The sequence below is a fragment of the Bufo gargarizans genome, unplaced genomic scaffold (assembly GCF_014858855.1).
Source record: "Bufo gargarizans isolate SCDJY-AF-19 unplaced genomic scaffold, ASM1485885v1 fragScaff_scaffold_655_pilon, whole genome shotgun sequence".
NCBI lineage: Eukaryota > Metazoa > Chordata > Amphibia > Anura > Bufonidae > Bufo > Bufo gargarizans.
The window spans coordinates 11,861-20,995 of record NW_025334155.1 but is presented as its reverse complement, the minus strand read 5'-3'; positions in this window follow the sequence as shown (position 1 = coordinate 20,995).

Here is a 9,135-nt window from a genome sequence, read left to right as displayed (position 1 = left end):
CTGTCCACTGCGTAAACACATATATATGGAGAGGAAGGACATACTGGTTCTGCTCTCTGACCAGGGACTTGTGACTCCTAGTTTTTGGATTGGGAGTTACGCTGTGCAGAACCCTACCTGTATTACTTTTTTATTTGTCTGATTGAAGAGGGTGACCAATATCAACATTAGAAGTGCATGACCTGTGTGCAGTACCTCTCACTGCAAAAGGGGGGCAGCACTAGCACTAATGAGTGGGCAACTAGAGCTGGTACCCTCAGTCCCGCAGTTGATGTCCATATCTAGGTAATAGAAATGCAGCCACACAGGGCAAAGCTACATTTCATAGTTAAATGATTGAGAAGTGTTATTTAGCCACTAATTTAAAGTATATCTAGTATTATATTGTATATTATAAGGGAAGGTTTACGTAGAGAAAACTGCACAGTGCACCAACCATCCTAGCCTTGAGGATAAGCATCTGCACCAAAAATGAAAAGCTCTAGACATCTGGGCAACAGAAAAGTCTTGTGGACGGGAGAAGTCATCATGGTGGTCTGGGCTGAATGGAGAAGAAAAAGAAAGAGAATGACTCCAATCAGAGGAGACGTCACATTTGAGGCACTGGATATCATTGTGTGTTCTGCCTCTGATGACCTCTGATTGGTGCCGAATTCACTCACCTGTAATCACTGTGAAACCTGTTAAACAATAGTAATGAGAAAATTAAACCCATAGCCCATAGATTCAGTGACTATACGGAAGATGATCTTAAAATGTGGACTATCACTTTGAAAGACCCCTTCAGCTCAGCTACATCCTGTGTGAGTCTCATGAATGCACTTTATGATCTCTCTCCCGGGTTTTCTTCATCTTTAGACATGGTAAAGAAGTCGTCTAAAGTTATAGATGTAAAACTGATGCGCGGAGGACTCGGGGGCATCCTGGACGGTCATATTCTGCTTCATGTTTGATCTTGGAATTAAATTGTAAAATGGTGTTTTCCACTTTCATCACTCTTCAATTGACTGAAGCGTCTCCTTCAAAAAGCTGAAAAGTATCTTTTTTAATCACCAACTTCAGAAGATTCCAGAGAAGGAAACCGAAACTGTCACTTTTTTCCCACGTTATACATTTAAAAAAATGTAATTTATAGATGATGAATTATACAAGTTTATAAAAACTCATTAAGGAAAACATAATTACTGCACCGATGAGCGGGAGACAGAAATCCCTTCTGTGTCTTTTATGTTTAAGATTCGGTTCAATGACAACTAATGAAACCAGAAAAGCAAAGTGAAAAATCCCAAAGTTTTGCCATTTAGGGCTGTTGGAAAGCTGGGTGAGAGACAAGCCCTTGTAGAAGTAATGGCAGCCGTGGTAAATAGTTTACTGGAGCTAAAAGGCAAATCACAGCACTTCATTACAATGTAACATGTACAATTCCTCTTCTATATTTGCTTGAACTTCCTAAATTGTGCAAAGTCACAAAAGAGATGAAGAAATGAGTATAACAACAGACGTCCCTTTCTCCCATCTACCCTGCGCTTCTCCCTTCTCTTCATTCTCCCTTTTTTTTACTTCTGTACTTTCTTACATAGTTTAAAGGGATTCAGTCACCAAGTTTTGGGCTATAGAGATACGGACATGCACGGCTAGATCGCCGCTAGCATGTCCGCAATATATCTGTCCTATAGGGCTGTGCTGGGCTCCTTCACAGGCGGGCGTGGCTGGGCACCAGGAAGGTTCGTAAAGCCCCTTGAACACATACAAGACTCATTTACATATCTATAAAATCCTTTTTTAAAGAAATCAAAACCACACAGCCCAGATATACACAGGACAGATATATTGCGGACATGCTAGCGGCGATCTAGCTGTGTATGTCCGCATCTCTATAGCACAAAACTTGGTGACAGAATCCCTTTAACAGCAGTTTTTCTTTCTTCCTCATTTCATGTGATATATTACATCCATTGACATTTGTAATATTGTTATTCACAGAAATGATTAACAGTCGTTCTGAAATGTACAAATGTTGTACTTCAAGAGATTGTGAAATCTCATTACAATCTGTATTGTACAAGATGTTCTATCCTGTTTTATCTACTCTGATAATCATTATCCCTAACAAGAAAAAGTTTACAAAAGGATTTGGTTTTGCAACTTAGTAACTTTTTTCCTGTTATGGATAAGATACTGTAGAAGTGCACCCTCAATACATGAACATAACTACTGTAATACTGCTCCTATGTACAAGAATATAACTACTATAATACTGCTCCTATGTACAAGAATATAACTACTATAATACTGCTCCTATGTACAAGAATATAACTACTATAATACTGCTCCTATGTACAAGAATATAACTACTATAATACTGCTCCTATGTACAAGACTATAACTACTATAATACTGCTCCTGTGTACAAGAATATAACTACTATAATACTGCTCCTGTGTACAAGAATATAACTACTATAATACTGCTCCTATGTACAAGAATATAACTACTATAATACTGCTCCTATGTACAAGAATATAACTACTATAATACTGCTCCTATGTACAAGAATATAACTACTATAATACTGCTCCTATGTACAAGAATATAACTACTATAATACTGCTCCTATGTTACAAGATATAACTACTATAATACTGCTCCTATGTACAAGAATATAACTACTATAATACTGCTCCTATGTACAAGAATATAACTACTATAATACTGCCTCCTATGTACAAGAATATAACTACTATAATACTGCTCCTATGTACAAGAATATAACTACTATAATACTGCTACTATGTACAAGAATATAACTACTATAATACTGCTCCTATGTACAAGAATATAACTACTATAATATGCTCCTATGTACAAGAATATAACTACTATAATACTGCTCCTATGTACAAGAATATAACTACTATAATACTGCTCCTATGTACAAGAATATAACTATTATAATACTACTTCCTATGTACAAGAATATAACTACTATACATACTGCTCCTATGTACAAGAATATAACTACTATAATACTGCTCCTATGTACAAGAATATAACTACTATAATACTGCTCCTATGTACAAGAATATAACTACTATAATACTGCCTCCTATGTACAAGAATATAACTACTATAATACTGCCTCCTATGTACAAGAATCTAACTACTATAATACTGCTCCCTATGTACAAGAATATAACTACTATAATACTGCTCCTATGTACAAGAATATAACTACTATAATACTGCCTCCTATGTACAGAATATAGACTACTATAATACTGCCTCCTATGTACAAGAATATAACTACTATAATACTGCCTCCTATGTACAAGACTATAACTACTATAATACTGCTCCTATGTACAAGAATATAACTACTATAATACTGCCTCCTATGTACAAGAATATAACTACTATATACTGCCTCCTATGTACAAGAATATAACTACTATAATACTGCTCCTATGTACAAGAATATAACTACTATAATACTGCTCCTATGTACAAGAATATAACTACTATAATACTGCCTCCTATGTACAAGAATATAACTACTCAAGAATAAATTACTATTATATGCTCTATGTACAAGGATTAACTACTATAATACTGTCCTATGTACAAGAATATATGCTATAAATACTGCTCATATGTACAAAGAATATGACTACTATAATACTGCCTTATGTACAATAATATAACTACTATAATACTGCTCTTGTAAAAGAATATTACTACTATAATATGCCTCCTATGTGCAAGGAATAAACTATATAATATGCTCCTATGTACAAGAATATAGCGGCTATTATAATGCTCCTATGTACAAGAATTATTACTACTATAATACTGCCTCCTATGTACAAGGTATAGATAATATAATACGCCTCCTATGTACAAAATATTAACTACTATACTACTGCTCCTATGTACAAGAATATAACTTACTTATACTACTGCCTCCTATGTGCAAGAATAGAATATAACTACTATAATACTGTCCTATGTACAAGAAATAAATACTATTAATACTGCTCCTATGTAACAAGAATATAACTACTATAATACTGCTCCTATGTACAAGAATATAACTACTATAATACTGCTCCTATGTACAAGAATATAACTACTATAATACTGCTCCTATGTACAAGAATATAACTACTATAATACTGCTTCTATGTACAAGAATATAACTACTATAATACTGCTCCTATGTACAAGAATATATCTACTATAATACTGCTCCTATGTACAAGAATATAACTACTATAATACTGCTTCTATGTACAAGAATATAACTGCTATAATACTGCTCCTATGTACAAGAATATATCTACTATTTTAGCTTTTTCCCAGCTGCGTCTGGTGCATAAGCTATGGTCTTTGTCATATGACTACCTGCGTTTCTTCAATAAAAAGAAAATTGATTAAGAATATATCTACTATAATACTGCTCCTATGTACAAGAATATAACTGCTATAATACTGCCTCCTATGTACAAGAATATAACTACTATAATACTGCTCCTATGTACAAGAATATAACTACTATAATACTGCCTCCTATGTACAAGAATATAACTACTATAATACTGCTCCTATGTACAAGAATATAACTACTATAATACTGCCCCTATATACAAGAATATAACTACTATAATACTGCTCCTGTGTACAAGAATATATCTACTATAATACTGCCTCCTATGTACAGGAATATAACTACTATAATACTGCTCCTATGTACAAGAATATAACTGCTATAATACTGCCTCCTATGTACAGGAATATAACTACTATAATACTGCTCCTATGTACAAGAATATAACTGCTATAATACTGCTCCTATATACAAGAATATAACTACTATAATACTACCTCCTATGTACAAGAATATAACTACTATAATACTGCCTCCTATGGACAAGAATATAACTACTATAATACTACCTCCTATGTACAAGAATATAACTACTATAATGCTACCTCCTATGTACAAGAATATAACTACTATAATACTGCTCCTGTGTACAAGAATATAACTACTATAATACTGCTCCTATGTACAAGAATATAACTACTATAATACTACCTCCTATGTACAAGAATATAACTACTATAATACTGCTCCTATGTACAAGAATATAACTACTATAATACTACCTCCTATGTACAGGAATATAACTACTATAATACTGCTCCTATGTACAGGAATATAAATACTATAATACTGCTCCTATGTACAGGAATATAAATACTATAATACTGCTCCTATGTACAAGAATATAACTACTATAATACTGCTCCTATGTACAAGAATATAACTACTATAATACTACCTCCTATGTACAAGAATATAACTACTATAATACTGCCTCCTATGTACAAGAATATAACTACTATAATACTGCTCCTATGTACAGGAATATAACTACTATAATACTGCCTCCTATGTACAGGAATATAACTGCTATAATACTGCTCCTACGTACTGTAGTATATACAGGATGCTGTCCATGTAACTCTCTCATGCTCTGCTGTTCTCTAGTTATTATTATTTTCCTCCTTGTCTTGTGGCGATGACTCACTTTATTATTCGCCTCATTTCCAGCCATTAACGTTTTTCTCCACATTTGTTCTCTCGTTCCTTTTACGTTTCTCAGGGTAAACCTGTGAATCTTGGTGACAGGTCGTTGGAGTTTTTTTTCCTTTATCTTATTTCTGTAACTTTTCACTTTTTGGTGTTTGTTTCTTCCAGATTTCCTTGGGAAGCTTTGTCTCTTGTATGTGAGAATCCATCGTGTTTGCTCGGGGTAATTTTTATGGTTTCTCCTTGTTCTTTTGCAGATTGTAGTCAGGGCTAAAAATATCTTACAAATGAGGTTTCTTTTATTGGACGTGCTGATTACACCCTTACTGGTATTAAATGGTGTATACTGGTATTGTATAAGAACTGGTCCTGGGCATTCCTTCTGCTTTCTGAGTTGTTTGCCGAGTCTTCTAGCATAAAGCAGCCATGTACAGTAAAGCAAATACAACTTCTTGTGATGGCTGCATTAGTAGTCACCCGTAGTAGTCACCCATAGTAATCACCCATACTAGTCACCCATAGTATTTACCCATAGTAATCACCCATAGTAGTCACCTATAGTAGTCACCTATAGTAGTCACCCATAGTAATCACCCATAGTAATCACCTATAGTAATCACCCATAGTAATCACCCATAGTAATCACCCATAGTAATCACCCATAGTAGTCACCCATAGTAATCACCTATAGTAATCACCCAGAGTAGTCACCTATAGTATTTACCCATAGTAGTCACCCATAGTAATCACCCATAGTAATCACCCATAGTAATCACCTATAGTAATCACCCATAGTAGTCACCCATAGTAATCACCTATAGTAATCACCCATAGTAATCACCTATAGTAATCACCCATAGTAATCACCCATAGTAGTCACCCATAGTAATCACCTATAGTAATCACCCAGAGTAGTCACCTATAGTATTTACCCATAGTAGTCACCTATAGTATTTACCCATAGTAATCACCTATAGTAGTCACCTATAGTAGTCACCCATAGTAGTCACCTAGACATGAAATTAACACGAGGGAAAACATTCTAAAGAAGGAACACAAAAAGAGAAATACCCAAGTTCTTCGGTAATCCTGAGAACACCAAGGGATGCAGGACACAAGATGGAGCCCACGTTTACAGACACTGATATCCAACTTTCCAATACCCTGCTGTGCTGCTGCGTTCAGGCCAGAGGACCTGTCCTATGCATCTGCCTGGTCACTAGATAGCACCATCATACCACAAATGAACCCTACATTACTTTGGTTCCATGATGGGATAGAAGTTTAGACAAGGAGGAAAAGTCAGCCCCTTGTAATGATGAGTGGTGATGCCACTATCCTAGAAGAAGAGTAGGATGGGCACCTACCTATCTCAGGAAATAGGGTGGGACATGACATGTGAGATGCATTCACCCCTTGCTGGGGGTGAGTTCTGGAACACTTGCTGCAGAACATGAGTACACAGCAGTGGGAACAAAGAGTGAGAAGAGAGGGAATCTACCTTAAAGGGTTTCTACCACCAGAAATGCTGTTATGTAGCTGACTGACATTGGCGATGCGCACTACATAACAGTATGTTTTTGACAGTAGTTCCTGCAGCCGTTTTTGTTAAAAACGTACTTTTATAGATATGCTAATGAGCCTCTAGGTGCTATGTGGGCGTCATTAGCACCTAGAGGGCTCCGTCCACTAACCATTTCAGCCGCCCATCGCGTCCCTCCAGCCCGCCCCGCTCCTGTTGATTGACGTGAAACTTCTCAGTATCGAGTACCAATTCCCGCGCCTGCGCCGTGTGCTTCTGTATTCTCCCGGCGCCGGCTTCCTCACTGCGCCTGCGCCAACTACGTTACAATGAGGAAGCCGGCACCAGGAGCGCGGCATTCACTCACTGTGCCTGCGCCGAATACAGAAGCGCAAGGCGCAGGCGCGGGAATTGGTACTCGATACTGAGAAGATTCACGTCAATCAACAGGAGCGGGGCGGGCTGGAGGGACGCGATGGGCAGCTGAAATGGTTAGTGGACGGAGCCCTCTAGGTGCTAATGACGCCCACATAGCACCTAGAGGCTCATTAGCATATCTATAAAAGTACGTTTTTAACAAAAACGGCTGCAGGAACTACTGTTAGAAACATACTGTAATGTAGTGCACATCGCTAGTGTCAGTCAGCTACATAACAGTATTTCTGGTGGTAGAAACCCTTTAAGTGCACATTAAGGTGGTGCGCTGGGGGTTAGCGCTAGAATAGGCCTGTTGCAGCACGTGTCGGAGGGGAGAGAGTCTACCTCTAGCATGTGCACATTGAAGTGTTGCACGGGGGGTGAGTGTTGGAAAGGGCCTGCTGCAGTCGGGTGTGCAGGAAGAAAGGGAATTACCTTCTGCATATGCATTATTAAGAGGTGCGCAGGGGGTGAGTACCGGGGAAGGCCTGCTGCAGCAGTGTGTGCAGGAGGAGAAGGAATCTACCTTCTGCAGGTGCACTAAGAGGTGGTGTGCTGGGGTAAATGCTGGAAAAGGTCTGCAGCATTCTTATGTATATGTGTTTTACAAAGTGACATAGTAATGTCAACAGCAGGTGTGCATCCCCAGGCTAAAGGTTTCACAAAGACGAAGGCCCTAACTGCATGGGTTAGAACTGAAGTTCCTGGCTAGGAACAAGTGGTGGGGACCATAGCAGTGATGGCCAAGTGATGGCTGCAGAAATTAAGTACTGCCAGCAGAATATTGGAGCAGAGGAGTCTCTCTCCGGCAGAAGATGATGTGCAGAGGAGTCTCCCTCCAGCAGAAGATGGGAGCAGAGGAGTCTCCCTCCAGCAGAAGATGGGAGCAGAGGAGTCCCCCTCCGGCAGAAGATGATGTGCAGAGGAGTCTCCCTCCGGCAGAAGATGATGTGCAGAGGAGTCTCCCTCCAGCAGAAGATGGGAGCAGAGGAGTCTCCCTCCAGCAGAAGATGGGAGCAGAGGAGTCTCCCTCCGGCAGAAGATGATGTGCAGAGGAGTCTCTCTCCGGCAGAAGATGATGTGCAGAGGAGTCTCTCTCCGGCAGAAGATGATGTGCAGAGGAGTCTCCCTCCAGCAGAAGATGGGAGCAGAGGAGTCTCCCTCCGGCAGAAGATGATGTGCAGTGGAGTCTCCCTCCGGCAGAAGATGGGAGCAGAGGAGTCTCCCTCCAGCAGAAGATGGGAGCAGAGGAGTCTCCCTCCAGCAGAAGATGGGAGCAGAGGAGTCTCCCTCCGGCAGAAGATGGGAGCAGAGGAGTCTCCCTCCGGCAGAAGATGATGTGCAGAGGAGTCTCCCTCCAGCAGAAGATGGGAGCAGAGGAGTCTCCCTCCAGCAGAAGATGGGAGCAGAGGAGTCTCCCTCCGGCAGAAGATGATGTGCAGAGGTGTCTCCCTCCGGCAGAAGATGATGTGCAGTGGAGTCTCCCTCCGGCAGAAGATGGGAGCAGAGGAGTCTCCCTCCGGCAGAAGATGGGAGCAGAGGAGTCTCCCTCCAGCAGAAGATGGGAGCAGAGGAGTCTCCCTCCAGCAGAAGATAGGAGCAG